Source organism: Cervus canadensis, chromosome X (assembly GCF_019320065.1).
Source record: "Cervus canadensis isolate Bull #8, Minnesota chromosome X, ASM1932006v1, whole genome shotgun sequence".
NCBI lineage: Eukaryota > Metazoa > Chordata > Mammalia > Artiodactyla > Cervidae > Cervus > Cervus canadensis.
This window is the reverse complement of record NC_057419.1, coordinates 70,943,582-70,957,431: the sequence shown is the minus strand read 5'-3', so window position 1 is coordinate 70,957,431 and position 13,850 is coordinate 70,943,582. Positions and strand designations below refer to the sequence as shown.

Below are 13,850 nucleotides of genomic sequence, written 5' to 3'. Positions count from 1 at the left end.
AACTCATGCCCATTGAGTTGGTGATGCCATCCAATCATCTCATCCTCTGCTGTCCCCTTCTCCTCCTGCCTTCAATCTTTCCCAGCATCAGGGGTCTTTTCAAATGAGTCAGTTCCTTGCATCACGTGGCCAAAGTACTAGAGTTTCCGCTTCAGTAGCAGTCCTTCCAATTAACATCCAGGACTCATTTCCTTTAGGAGTGACTGGTTGGATCCCCTTGCTGTCCAAGGGGACTCTCATAGAGTCCTTCTCCCACACATTCAAAAGCATCAATCTTTGGTGCTCAAGCTTTCCTTATAGTTCAAACCCTTACATCCATACTGACCACTGGAAAAACCATAGCCTTGACTAAGATAGATCTTTGCTGGCAAGTAATGGTCTCTGCTTTTTTAAATATGCTGTTTAGGGTTGGTCATAGCTTTCCTTCGCAGGAGTAAGCGTCTTTTAATTTCATGCCCTGCAGTCCCATCTTTGCAGTGATTTTGGAGCCCCAAAAAATAAAGTCAGCCACTGTTTTCCATTGTTTGCCCCATCTATTTGCCAATGAAGTGATGGGACTGGATGCCATGATCTTAGTTTTCTGAATGTTGAGCTTTAAGTCAACTTTTTCACTCTCCTCTTTCACTTTCATCAAGAGGCTCTTTAGTTCTTCTTCACTTTCTGTCATAAGGGTTATGTCATCTGCATATCTGAGGTTATTGATATTTCTCCCAGCAATCTTGATTCCAGCTTTTGCTTCCTCCAGCCCAGCATTTCTCATGATGTAAAGGTGATTGGTTTATATCTATTAGCTATATACAATATTGCTAAAGCAAATGCTTGCTGAATTGAATTCCATATTTGGTTCTGAGCCTCCTGATAATGAAAGGAAAGAAGGAAGCAGAGTTAATTCTAAATGCAGTGTATCATCTATATTGAATTTTTTTAATTCCTTCTGGACTGTTGACACCTAGTACAGTTGAAAGGTCGAGACACCAGAGGTGAGTCCTGTCTCATAAGTCCCTTAAAATCAACCAGTATGGCATGGAAGAAGTCTTTCCGGAAGGAAAAACTAAAGTAGAATTGGTGGATGACTAGAGATTTTTATGTTAGTATTTCTAGGTACACTCATGTCTTTTGGTAAATTTGTTACATTAATCCCATTCTCTTTTAATATAGGAAAACTGACAACTGGTACCTATGAACTGAGACAGTAACCTGTACTTCTTTATTTTTGCTAGCTTGTATTAAGTACTAGCCATACTCCATATACTTTATGCCAGTCACCAGGCTTATCATCCTCATAAAAATGCTACGGTAAGCAAAACAAAGCTGTAGGAAATATATATTAAGACTTTTTTTTTACAGGGAATTGGCTTGTACAATTTGGAGACTTGGCTTTACAAATCTAGAATATATAGGACAGGCAGTTAAGAAGGGCAGGCTGGAACTCTTGGACATGAACTGAAGCTGTAGTACCCAGAGTGCTATAGAGTAGAGGCTCAGAGGAGCCTCAACTCTGCTCTTTAAGGCCTTTTACCTGATTGAATCATGCCCACCCAGATTGTCCAGAATAATCTCTCTCACTTAAAGTTAAATGTGGACTTTAATCACATCCACAGAATTCCTTCCAAGCAATACCTATAGGTATAGTGTAGCTACAGTGTCATACAAAACTAACCATCACGGGCGAGTCCTTTAATTGCTGTAATATCCCAGATTCAGACAAAAGACTTCGAAAAAGTTAAATTGCTACAAGTAGTAAGTGATGAAACATGATTTGAACCCAGGCCTGTCTAACCCCAGAGCCCGTATTGTAAAACCCAGATGCTAAACCGGAAAATTGACATTTGACCATTTACCTGTTAAAGAAATGATTTCTACACACACAGGGACACACATGTCCACACCTCTCCATGGATGCTGCCACCGCCACTCTACTGCTATTCATGTAATAATGATAAAGAGAACATTGAGGACATTTGAATGCACTTTTTATTATTGTGGAGATTGGCTAGCATTTTCATTAAATCAGGTTGATTTTCTTTTTCCAAAGTCAGGAAAAATGATCTGTTCATTGTGAATTAAAAAAATCTTGGAAATACTTTGACAGTCAATCATCATTTCATAAAACTGAAATAAAATGTCAAGGGTAAACTCTTAAAGTCAATGGGATCACTCATAGTAATTACTGTCAGTTTAAACTGAAGAAAACAGAATGTGATTTCTAGCATTATTGGAATTAGGTAGTAAGTGAACTTCAAATATGAATCTATAAAGTATTGTGTTTAGTTTATTGAGTTTCTGCATATTGTTTAATAGATGAGTGGCAGAAATGTGTACAACAATCACTCTAACACCCTTAGCACATAGAGTAGGCAATAGCAACTAAGAAAGTATTTATTATTTTATCATTACTGATTGAATTCATGATACATTTTATTCTTCTGTATGTATTCAGAAATGGTACTCTAATTTACTCTAGCTCTGAAATACATATGTACTTTGAAAAACAGGAGAGGCTAAATGGAGGACGTTCAGTCCCCACAGAGTGCTAAGATATGAAAAGACAAAAAGAGAACAAAAAAGAGTACAATCAACAAAAAAACCCTGTGAAATGTGACTTTTGTTCTGAAGTTTTGTGTTTTTCCAGAGACACAGTATTTTAGTTCGCTCGAAATCATTTGTGCATACTTTGCTTCACAATTTTACCATTTTACTTTTGTTCAAATATCAGAAAAATTCCCAATTAGACCAGCCATGTCTTCAAGTAGCATCCCTGCTTTGGTTGCCTTCTTTGAAAAGTCAGCCTTATATAAAAAGCAAGACAGCATCCTTCCTACAAATGTTCATTTTTTTCCACTAAGTCTTTGCTCAGCATGAGATAATGCCCATAGACTACAAGAAACTTTTCTTCTAGACCCCAAATTACCATCCAACACTTATATCCTTTTACTTTCTAACACAGACATCTTCTTGTCATACTGGACTATTCATCCTCATCACAATTCTACACATTCCTAGAGCCGTACTTCCACTTACACTGTTGGCTTAATAGTCTCTCTTTTCCACATCAAATATCTGTATCCTGTCCATTTCCAATTTCAAATCTTATGAAATTTCCTCTAGTCTAATCTCTCCTTTCATTAAGTTCAGATAGGAGATTAAATCTGAAAGGAACTTAACAACAGCTCTAGAGCTAGAAAAGAGAAGACTATAAGGCCAATATTTTTGTATTCCTTGAGTCTGTGAATGGCACCAACATGAACTCAGAAATCTTGGTAGTCATCTGTAATTTCTTCTTCCTAACTCCTGGGAACTCTTCAGACCCAGTGATAGAAGAGGATTTCCAGGATTGCAGTCTGTTTATTGGTTTTACCTGCTGAGACTCTATGTAATTATTTATTTCAATTAGTGTTTGCAGAGTTAAATCTGAAAGGAGCTTGAAGATAACAGGTATCTGATTCTTGAATCCCTTATTTTATAGTCAAGTCAAATGATCTGTGTCCATGGAAATTATGCTTGAAAACTACTGGCAAAGGGGAACTCATTACTTTCCAATGAGGTACAGTCTTCGAACAATTTTGAAGATTAGAAAGTTCTTGTATTAAGACTCGCTTCTATGTAATCATTATCATTTTTTCTTTACTCTCCTATTACCTGATACTAGTCTCTATAAATTTGTTCAGAGCAAGGATAGGTTTTTAATCTCCAATTGCTAGCACGATTTTGGCCATATTAATGATGTTAAAAATATTTTTAAATACAACCTGTGCTTGAGTTCTTTCACTCTCCTCCCCATTCTTCTCCTTATGAACCATGGTTTGTCTATGTGCCTCGGGGGAATAGACTTATCTGTATAATCCATGATGGAATATACTCACTATAACAAAATTATTGTATTTTCTAGAAAGGCAGCCCGTGTTCACATTTGCTAATATTTCATAGCTTCATCACCCTGCTGACTATAATTGTGCTTGTACTTAAAACCAAACTCTACTCCTACTGCAGCTGCTACTACTTATTTTTTATATTTATCCTGAATCATATCTTCCTTACCCTGTTTTTTGTACCTTCTGTGTTCCAAGATTTGAATGTACAATATATTTTAATCTTGTTAAATTTATGCCGTTATATTAGGCCTCACTCAATTCCCCTCATCAAGATCATTTTGGATTTTATTCTGTTATCCTCTATTTGGTAATCCATCCAGATTCACATTATTCAGAAATTGCATATTTATTTATTGTATGACTTTATCCATGTCATTGACTTAAGATATTTTGAAGAGAATATGAGAAAGGCTTGAGACCTGCCATTAGAACTTTTTCACTCTCTTTCTATCTCAAATAGATCCATTAACCTATACTCTTTTACTATAATATTATATACTTATGCTGTATTTCTATATATTACATATGTATATACTCTATTACTATATACTAGTGTATATAGGAATACATCCTTAACTGGTTCCTTTCATGTAAACAAACTGGTGGGGTGAGATTTGTGATAGGAATATAATGAAATGACAGGCCTTATTCAAAAGAAAAGGATTGATAATAGAAATATAGCACTCTTAATGTAATATAAGACTTTGCGTACATAGCTGATGCATATTGAAATTGTTAGTTGTCTTTATTATGTATATTCTCTCCTTCTAATTGTTAATTATTTGACTATACTTTTTAAAGCCAAGCAAAAGATTTCAAGGGAAATTTGCAAAAATATTATAACTTCATTATAGAATAGTATATATTCCCAAACATATCAGGAGTAGTGTAAAACAATTAATTTAATGTTAACAATATTCTCAAGACATAAAATGATCTGTACTCTCTAAAGTTTGTATGGTAAAACCCCTAAAACTCCTTAGGGATGTTTACTGTTGCTGAGGTTGTTTAATTATTTGTTTTGGAAAACTTTAAAGATACTTAAACCAGTAAATTTCACAGACAATTATATAAGCTTGTCTATTCATGTTGTTAAATAATCACATAATGCTTAGAGCTTGCCATTTGTCACTGATTGTCTCCCTGTGATCAGGTGTTCAGTATTGTATATTCGAAAGAATAGATCATGGATCTATGAAAATAACCACTCTTTAATTGTCAGAATATAGATAAGCACTCTCTTGTAAACTGTAGTAAAACCAAGCATTTATGATATCTTTTCAAAACAATTCTTTACTCTTCAAATGATTTGCATCTATTGGAAATTCCATATTGTTTGTCTGACTTAATGACTCATGAAAATGTAACTTAAAAGTAAAAACATTAACATAATAAAATAAATAATGTCATTAAATCACTAGTGATATGGTCCATTTGTGTTAATGGTCTGGATTTCTAGACAAGTAATCATGCCCTCTTATCTTAATTCTGTTTCAGTTACAAATCTTGCTATCTAATTTAGCAGAAAATGTCAGTTTAAAAATATATGTTGTCTTACTTATGACAAAGTAATTTTTTTCACTGAGGTAATTTGGAAAACATAGGAGAAGCATAAAAAGTAAGGAGGACATCCCTGGTGGTCCAGTGGTTATGACTCTGCACTTACACTGCAGGGGGCGCAGGTTCAATCCCTGGTTGGGGAGCTAAGTAAGATCCCACATGACCTGTGCCATGCCCCCTCCCTCCTAAAAAAGGTAAGAGGGAAAATTTGTTACCATCCCATCACCTCAGACTACCACCTATAATTTTAAGAGTGCTCTATATCAGTGTAATTGTAGTTTCTTTTTATAAAATGTAGATTATAGTATTCATCCTTCTAGGTAACATTCTTTTATTTCTCTTAAAAATGCATCTAAACACTTCTTTGGCTAGAGCAGAATTTGCTTACCAATTTCCTATTGATGGGTGCTTAAGTTAACTTTAAGCTATTGATGAAAGCAAAAAGCTTGATGTTTCTAAAAATGCCTTTTTAAATGAATGGGTAAAACTCTGAGCCTGATTCTGTACAAGAAGTATATATTTGTCTTATACACATTCAAAAGAGTCCATCATTTTTTCTCCACTTAAAATTGTAGAATTATGTCACTGTTGTAATGAAACAAATGGTTAGCTAGAATAATTTTTAATGCAGTCTGATGGAAACTTGGAGATGCCTCTATTAAAACCTAGATTTGGACTTTGAAATTACTGCAGTAATATTGAGTATGTCTAATATTCCTTAACATGCAAGTAGCTTTTTTAAAAAAGGATATAATTAATTGGTTCATTTGTAAAAGCACTGGGTACCTTACCAAAAAAATCAAATATCTATTAATATCCTCAGTTAATATAAGAATATATTTTTACTAAATTTCATTAAAAAATAATCAAGTCTTATAAAAACAGTCAGTAAAGTTTACCATGCTTCTTTAGTTGAATATAATCTTCCTTAATTTCTGGAAACTTCTTTAAAATGCTACTTATCTTAACCTGGTTTGACCTAACATTTAGTATATATGTATTTATTTTTCTATTTCTATGGATGTAGGTTATTTTCAAGGTTGTATTGGTCCATAATACTAACACAATTGTAAGCAAACAATTAATTACAAGTGAGAAAATGTTAATGTTCAATCATGTTTTCATTATATTGTAAGAAATATATGTCTGTATAATATTTGATAGGTTTAATTTTGTCATAAAATTGTAAAATATAGATATAAACTGTCTACTGAAATATACAATATCTGTCCTAGATTTACCTGAATACTAGAAATTAAGTATACTAAAGTTAATAACTTTGGAATTTTTTCCACACATTTTTCATTTTTTGTTTTAAATGAGACACATTCGTATCATACATATTTAACTGACAACACAATTATGTGCTGAGTTTTCATTTTTTAATTATTTTTACCTAAGAAATAAGCATGAAGACACAGTTTCACTGCTAAATGCAGTTATATTTATCCAAATGAACATATTTAATAAAAGTACACTATTTCTGATTTTTTAAATTAAAAATTGACTTGTAAAACCCAAAGAATTGTAGTGAAATCAGTCAAGTTGGTTGTACTTAATTGAATTTCTTAATGTCAGGTCTTTGACATTCACTATTTCTCTTAAAACGTAATACTCTCTTGCTTTCTTTATACAAATGCTGTGGATTGTAGTAAAAGCTCAATACAGATACAGAATCAGTTGCATTTCTAATAATTATATTTTTCATTGACATATATTGATCCACAATAACCCTCAGTCAATTTTTCCTGAGTAAAGACACGTATCAAATGAAATCGTAGCAGTGAAATTATTTGATATATGTATTACTTTTTAATGAATGTCTCTTTTTAAAAATAATTTTTATTGAAGTATAGTAGATTTGCAATATTGTATTAGCTTAAGGTATACAGCAAAGTGAATCAATTATATATGGACACACTTATATCCACTCTTTTTTAGAAAAACTAATTAGTTTAATTAGAGGTGAATTACTTTACAATATTGTAATGGTTTTTGCCATACACTGACATGAATTTAAAATTATTTTCCCATGTAGGTCATTACAGAGTATTGAGTAGAATTCCCTGTGGTATACAGTAGATCCTTGTTAGTTATCTATTTTATATATAGTAGTGTATATATGTCAATCACAATATCCCAATATCCCTTCCCACTTTCTCCCCCTGGTAATTGTAAGGTGTTTTTTTCTCCATCTGTGAATCTATTTCTGTTTTGTAAGGAAATTCATCTGTACCATTTTTTTTAGATTCCACATATAAGTAATATCTTATGATATTTGTCTTTCTCTACATAAATTACCTCACTCAGTATAACAATCTCTAGGCCCATCCATGTTGCTGCAAATAGCATCTTTTCATTCTTTTTATGACTGGGTAGTATTCCAATGTATATATGTACCACGTCTTCTTTATCCATTTCTCTGTTGATGGGCATTTAGATTGCTTTTATGTCTTACCTACTAGTGAGACAATGAATATTGGGGTACATGATCTCTTCAAATTCAGGTTTTCTCTGAATATGTGCCCAGGAGTGGGATTTCTGGATCACATGGTAGTTCTATTTTTAGGTACTTCCATACTATTCTCCACAATGGTTATACCAGTTTACATTCCCACCACATATATGAGGGTTCCCTTTTCTCCACACCCTCTCCAGCATTTATTATTTGCAGACTTTTTAATGATGACCATTCTGACTGATATGAGATAGTACCTCGTTATAGTTTTGATTTGCATTTCTCTAATAATTAGTAATGTTGAGCATCTTTTCATGTGCTTTTGGGGGAAAATACGTCTTTCTTGGGGGAAATGAATGTCTTCTTGAATGTCTTCTTGGGGGAAATAAGTATTTTGATCTTCTACCCATTTTTTGATTGAGTTGTTTTTTTTGATATTGAGCTGCATGAGCTGTTTCTATATTTTGGAGATCAGTCCCTTGTTGGTTATTTCTTTTGCCAGTATTTTCTCCCATTCTATGGGTTGTCTTTTCATTTTGTTTATTTTTATTTTGCTGTTAAAAAGCATTTACATTTAATTAGGGCCCATTTGTTTCTTTTTTGTTTTTATTTTCATTATTTTGGGAGGTGGATCAAAGATATCTCTGTGATTTATGTCAAATAGTGTTCTGCCTATGTTTTCCTTTGAGTTTTGTAGTATCTGGCCTTACATTTAGATCCTTAATCCATTTGAAGTTTATTCTTGTGTATGTGGTTAGAGAATGTTCTAATTTAATTCTTTTACATGTAGCTGTCCAGTTTTCCCAGCACCACTTATTGAAAAGACTGTGCTCCATTGTACATTCTTGCCTTCTTTGTCATAGGTGAACATACATGTGTGAGTTTCTCTCTGGACTTTCTATACTGTTCCATTGATCTGTATTTCTCTTTTTGTGCCAGTACCAAAATGTTTTGATTACTGTAGTATAGTCTGAAGTCAGAGTGTGTGATTCCTCCAGCTCCATTCTTTTTTCTCAAGATTGCTTTGGCTATTCGGGGTCTTTCTGTTTCTATACAAATTGTAAAAATTTTGTTCTAATTCTGTGAAAAATGTCCTTGGTAATTAGATATGGATTACATTGAATCTGTAGATTGTTTTTGGGTAGTATTGCCATTTTCACAATATTGATTCTTCCAATCCAAGAACATATCTCTCCATCTGTTTGTATCCTCTTTGATGTCTTTCAGTTTTCTGAGTATAGGTAGTTTGCCTCCTTAGGTAGATTTATTCCTAGGTATTTTATTATTTTTGATGTGATGGTAAAATGGATGTTTCCTTAATTTTTCTTTCTGATCATTCGTTGCTGGTGTATTAGAATGCAAGAGGTTTCTATGTATTAATTTTATATCCTGCAACTTTACCAAATTCATGATGAGTTCTAGTAGTTTTCTGGTAGCATCTTTTAAGATTTTCTATGTCTAGAATCATGTCATCTGCATACAGTGATAGTTTTGCTTCTTCTTTTCCAAGTTGGACTCTTTTTATTTCTCTTCCTTCTCTGATTGCCATGACTAGAACTTCCAAAACTATATTGAATAAAAGTGGCAAAAGTGGACATCCTTATCTTGTTCCTCATGTTAGGGGAAATGCTTTCAGTTTTTGAATGTCCATTGTTTTTGAAAAATGGTTTTGTATATTTGCAGACCTTTCCATTGTAAAGTTAATAATGCTGTTGTAAAAATAATACTGATTTTACTAATATTTAATATAAAATTTAAGTAATTTGGATAACATTTTGGGTTAAATGTGTATTCTAATTATGGTAAATATTTACAGGGTGAATAATTGATATTCTAAAAACGTTTTCTTGAAAGTTTTACATCGCGCCACTCACAAATAAAAGCAGAATGTTCAGTGACTTTGGGTATCATAATGATTGTTTTTGATGAAAAGAATTAGGACACTCATTTTGACAGGAGAGGATATGCAATTCCATTTGCTCAGAAGTCTGCGTCCTTCTTTAAGTTTAATCACTTAAAAATGATATTCCCCATTTATTTTTATTAAGATATTTGTTTCAAACTAAAGTGTAAATGTGTTTTTTTTGGATTTCCAAACTGCTGCATAGGGTATTAAAACTCTTGCAGTTATTATCTTTTTAACATTTTCAGAAACCTTTCTGAAAAATGTATTGAGCAAAACATGTGCATGTGTATTTTCTTTGGATTCATGAAACAAATATCAAAGCATTTAGAACATAAATGTAGTCTGAATTTCTGTGGAAATCTTTTTAATGAATTAAGAATTCCCAGGAAAGCTGGAGAATTTTTGTTGTTCTACTATGAAAAACATAGGTTTGGCCTTTGTTACTATATGAAAACCACATAGTAAACACAAATCAAGTGATCTTACTGTCTACCTGTAGGAATTTCTCTGTGTTGCTGAAGTACACTTTGAGTGGGTTTGCTTTGGTTATTTGAAGTGAAATCTTTGGCGAAGTTAGTTAAATGAGTTGCAGTCTCCTTCCTTGGCCCTGTCAAAATCAAGAGGGCTAATATGAACAAACCTACTTGAAGTGCCTCACCCCAGTGATCTCTTACTCAACTTCAACTTCTACAGCAAGCTGTGGAGATGTTTACTGAAGAGAATTTGAGTAAAACTTTTGAAGAGGTGAAGAGATTGAAGCTCTAATATAAAGATATGAAAAAAAAAATGAGTAGCAAAATAAGCATATGCTTAAACACAGTAATGGCCTACAGAAAGATATCTTAAATGATGTTAAGGATATTTCATATTAAGGTAGTGAGAAAAATTTCTCAATTCAAGGAAAGTCATAGAATTGCCAGCTCAAGAAATTTTCAAGTTATCTCGAAGATGGGTTTTAGGAATAATTAAATGAATTAATTTAATTTCAGTGGTGCTGTGATTCCCTCACAGCCCTTCTGATTCTAGGAATTTATTCATTACTTCTAGTCGCTTCTGTCAATTTAGTTCTACAGTAGGTACAGCAGAAAGTGTAATACAAATCTCCATCATGGACATGTCTAAATTGGACTGTAGGAAATACCTACACAGCTGTTTACATTGTGTGAAAGAATGATTGGGCTTCCCTGGGGCTCAGCTGGTCAAGAATCTGCCTGCAATGCAGGAGACCCCATGCAGATTCAATTCTTGGGTTGGGAAGATTCCCTGGAGAAAGGGATGGCTACTCACTCCAGCATTCTGGCCTGGAGAATTCTGTGGACTGTATAGTCCATGGGTTTGTAAAGAGTCAGACACAACTTTCACTTTCAAAAGAATGGTTACTAGAAAATATAAGGATATTATTTAACAAATTATGGAAAAAATTGTATGTTGATATACTGTAATGCCTTTTAATATACCTATTTATACTTTTAAAGAAATGTGAAATATGTTATAGATACAAAATAATGTATGTGCCACATACAGAAAGTTTTAAAAATAACAAAAATGAACTCCTTTGTATCAGTCACCAGTTTTTGAGGATAGAGCAGTACAATACCTCACTTGATAAACACTCTGGGGCGTGACTACCTCGATCTCAACTCCCATTTTCCTGTCCGACACAACTAACTTTATGTGTAACTACCGTCTTAAATTTTGTGTTACTCATTCCTTTCCTCTTTAGTTTTAAAATATTGTATATATTAACTAAAAAATGCATAGTTTAATTTGGCTAGTTTTGTTATATAAATGTATTCATTTAAATATATTCATTCTTCGGTGACCTATTTTTTATTTACTGTTTTTCAGATAATGCTATAATGGTGGCAGCATCAATATTTATTTGTTTCTACTGCTATATAGTGTTTAATTGCATCAGTATACCACAATTTAATTAACTATTTTACTGTTGATGGACATATGAACTATTTCAAGGATTTTTGCTATTAATATTTTTATTCATAACAATGCTGCTAAGACAATGTCTATATTTGTCTCTTGGTGTACATATGGAAAAATGTCACCAGGATATGAACTGCTGAGTCTGTGTGCATATTTTGAATTATATTAGGTAACACTAAATTCTTCTCCATACGTGTTACAACACTTTACATACCAGCAAGCATTTTCAGCCACATCTGTAACTGGGCCAATTGCCTTTGTTTGACCTTTTTACTTTGTTATTTGTCTTAAGCCTCTTGATTCAAAGGAGTATATTGCATATTCTGCATGCATTGCCTTTGCTAGTAATACTGCAAATATCTTCTCTTAGTTTGTGACTTATCTCTTTATTCTCTTTGTGGTACCTATAATCAAAATCAGCTTTTAATTTCATTCTACTAAAATTTATTATCCTTTTTCTTTCCAGTTTGAACTTTGAAAATATTTTTAAATTTTGTTTCTACTAGAGTGTATAGCTTAAGTTTCACATCAGTAAAATATTTACCAGAATAAGACTATTTATCTAGAATTGTAACATGTACTTTTATAAAAATTGTTAGGGTACACACATATGTAAAATGTGAGATGGCTTCCCCCGTGGCTCAGTGGTAAAGAATCCACCTGCAATGCAGGAGTCGCAAAAGACACAGGTTTGAGCCCCGGGTTGGGAAGATCCCCTGGAGGAGGGCTTGGCTACCCACTTCAGTATTCTTGCCTGGAGAATCCCATGGATAAAGGAGCCTGGCAGGCTATAGTCCCTGGGGTCACAAAGAGTCAGACATGACTGAAGTGACTTGGCACACACACATACACACACACACACATATATATATATATACATATATATATATATATAATTTCTCTCTCTCTCTCTCTCTCTATATATATATATATATATATATATATATGTATATATACACACTTATAAACATACACACACAGTTGACCTTGAATATCATGGGGAAGGGGCAGTTAGAGGCACTGACCATCTCCAAAGCTTAAACCTTGAGTATAATTTATAGCTGGTCCTTCATGAACATGATTCCCCCCCATTCATGGTTCTACATCAGTAGATTCAGCCAACTGTGGATCATGTAGTACTATGTTATTTGCTTTCAAAAAACTTTGCACATAAGTAGATCTGCACACTTCACACCCATGTTGTTCAAGGGTCAACTATACACACACACATAGCAAAGTGTCTTTTAAGGTTTTCAGCTTAAAGTTTCATTTATCTGCCTTATTGCATGAACCACCTTTTGCTAACTTTATTACTGTAGCCAGCTCCTGAAAACACTTCTACTTGGCAGAAGGGGAAGTAGCTGTGGATTTTCAGTTGTTTGTGTTTTCTTTTTGATAGATACTGTGATATTTTTTCAGCATCATGAGAGAAACTATGGGATTTTTAACTTTATGAGACATCATCATGCTCATGATTTATTGTTCTTGGGACAATTGATTCCAACTCAAATGTCCCATGAAATAAAATAATACATCCAGTGCAATTTGTTTTAGTAATTATTGTGTATAGCAATCATTTGACTGTGCCAATCAAGTTTTACTTTCTAAAATCTCCTTCCATTAGTGCTAATGTGTTTGGCTCTTTTTTTTTTTTTTTAATAAATCCAGTAATCTTTGGGCAGTTGGTGAGGAGGAACAGATTAGAAGATTGTTCATCTGTATATTCAGAGTGATGAAACAGGATTTTTGTCTTTTATGAACTTTTGTTGGTTGGTTTCTGGCAGAGTGTATTTTTGATTGCTAAAATGCTAAAACACTGACTGTAATTCATCCAGAGAAACAAGGAAGGGTAATTGTGATTGGTTAAACACTCAGTATAGGTTAAACAGCATTCTGGTCATCTTATCTCAGACATTCTTTATTCATGCATGCATGCATTCATTCAGTCAACAAATATTTTTGAGTACTTTTCTATGTGTCAAGTTCTGTTATAGGGATTGGAATAAAGCAATGAATTAAAACGAAAAACAATCTTATCTTCATGGAATTTAGGTCCAAAGTATAATAGATTATTGCTTTAAAGGTATGTAAAAGTTAACTACTTCTATAAAAA

At 33.2% G+C, this 13,850-nt stretch overlaps 1 protein-coding gene and 1 non-coding gene across 2 annotated transcripts in view; both read left to right on the top strand.

Moving 5' to 3' along the window:
* Window positions 1-13,850, top strand: part of IL1RAPL1 (interleukin 1 receptor accessory protein like 1) — a 1,385,702-nt gene that overhangs the window by 934,206 nt on the left and 437,646 nt on the right. The window lies entirely within an intron of this gene.
* On the top strand, window positions 5,503-5,575 carry TRNAV-UAC. Its single transcript has one exon. It is a non-coding gene; the product is annotated as a tRNA-Val (tRNA).